The sequence below is a fragment of the Poecilia reticulata genome, linkage group LG8 (genome assembly GCF_000633615.1).
Source record: "Poecilia reticulata strain Guanapo linkage group LG8, Guppy_female_1.0+MT, whole genome shotgun sequence".
Classification (NCBI taxonomy): domain Eukaryota; kingdom Metazoa; phylum Chordata; class Actinopteri; order Cyprinodontiformes; family Poeciliidae; genus Poecilia; species Poecilia reticulata.
Genome location: NC_024338.1, coordinates 14,568,230 through 14,569,933, shown reverse-complemented (window position 1 = coordinate 14,569,933; position 1,704 = coordinate 14,568,230). Strand labels below are relative to the sequence as shown.

Below are 1,704 nucleotides of genomic sequence, written 5' to 3'. Positions count from 1 at the left end.
ACATTAAATGACCACTGAACACTGAATTCATAAAATATATCAGCATTTCAAAATAAAGCATACAGAAAGCATTAACAAACCTTTTAAAGTAGGAAATATTGATGTCTATTTGTAGGATTTGTTCTTTAAATGACCATTAGTATTATTTTGGCTGATATAATTAACAAGCAAATAACCAAACCAATWTTTCCAACTAAAAGCACAATAAAACACTTAATCAATAATAAAATGTTCTACCATATCAGCCTCAGGAGATGATTGAGGGATGAAGAGATGCTGATTTCTGGTTCTAACGCGTCTACAGTTCATTTCCTGATCCTGTCTATCACACTGCGCCACGATGGACACATTTTTTTAAATTGTCTTTATTCATCCTCTCAAACATTATTCCCACTCACGTATGTATCTTTACGAGAGGTTTTGCTTCTAAGGACGGTGCAGTATCGGGTCAAGGACGTTTTAAAAAGACCCGGGTTGATAGCACCTTWCCGCGGCTGCATAGTGTCCGTTTCTAGGCAACCGTGACAACRGCGTCGGTCCGTAGCCTTCTCGGGTCCTTTAGCTCCTGACACCAGTGTTTTATTTTGGTCATTGTTGTTGCACTTAATGTTGATATGTGTGTGATAGGCGTGTCTATCGGACATTAATAGAAATACGGGACGAATCGCGTCCCGTATCGGTTCAATACCGGACGTAACATTTACCACCTAAATATGGGACGATTTTACGGGACGGGCGGCAACCCTAGATGGTGACGATGTAAGTACATAATGTGTTGTGTGTTTTGTGTTTTTGTTCTGGAAAACACAAGCTAACGGCGTTTGCTTGTGCCRTTTAGCCCAAGCTAACACTGTAGCTAAATGAGGTCTCTTCTTGTCCTTGTAGTAAGCTGGAAGTGATTGAGAAGATGCAGTGTGCTTGTGAAAACATATCAAACACCTGGATATATTGTCCCTTTTATTGATCTATTTTACATGTGGAGAGAAGTGCTAACCTCGTAAATTAAAAATTGCATTTGTGGAACAAAAAAAACAAACAAACAAAAAACAAAACAACAACAACAACAAAAAACCCCACAACGTTTTTGTGCTGAATTATTGTGTTTTGGGTCTGCTTCAGGGCGAAAGATGTATGGTGCCACYATGCCTGTAGCCTTTTTTACTTGTCTGAGGATCTAATGAAAACACTAAGTTGGGAGGTTTTGGCTAGCAGCAGCGTATTTGCATTAAAAGTGATGTAGTCCTAAAATAGCGCACTCTTTAATGAGCTCAAAACAGGCAGAACTGATCGGGTGAAAAAATGTAATGAACATGTTTTGTATAGCCCACAGACCTATCCTACAGCTTGTTCATGGAAGCATAATAGCATAGCTATGTTGATATACACTMTATACATTAAGTAATAAAGATAAATAATAAATGGCAAATATAGCCAAGTATTTTTAAAAATCAAAATCATGTAATTTTTTACGTATTCTTTGAAACATTGTTCAAAGAATACACATAAGAGACATTTATAAATATATAAATTCTCATTTACAAGTTTTCATCTGATTTTCTTTCTGTAACTACGTACACCAAGGTGTTGTACTCTGCACACTTTCTTCATAAGGTTGAATTAAGTGGAAATAAAGGGATAACTGAGTATGTTTTGCTCCTGATGAGAGCCTCAGTCTGGAGTTACAGTAGAAGCAACTTGGACTGC

The 1,704-nt window shown here is 37.2% G+C and overlaps 1 long non-coding RNA gene across 2 annotated transcripts in view; it reads left to right on the top strand.

Annotated features, from left to right (window-relative positions):
• Positions 1-400: 400 nt before the first annotated feature.
• The window catches only part of LOC103468740 (uncharacterized), a 41,915-nt gene continuing 40,611 nt past the window's right edge, over positions 401-1,704 (top strand). For both annotated transcript variants that reach the window (XR_534249.2, XR_534250.2), the window contains exon 1: positions 401-759. This is a non-coding gene — a long non-coding RNA (uncharacterized LOC103468740). The remainder of the gene's footprint in view (positions 760-1,704) is intronic.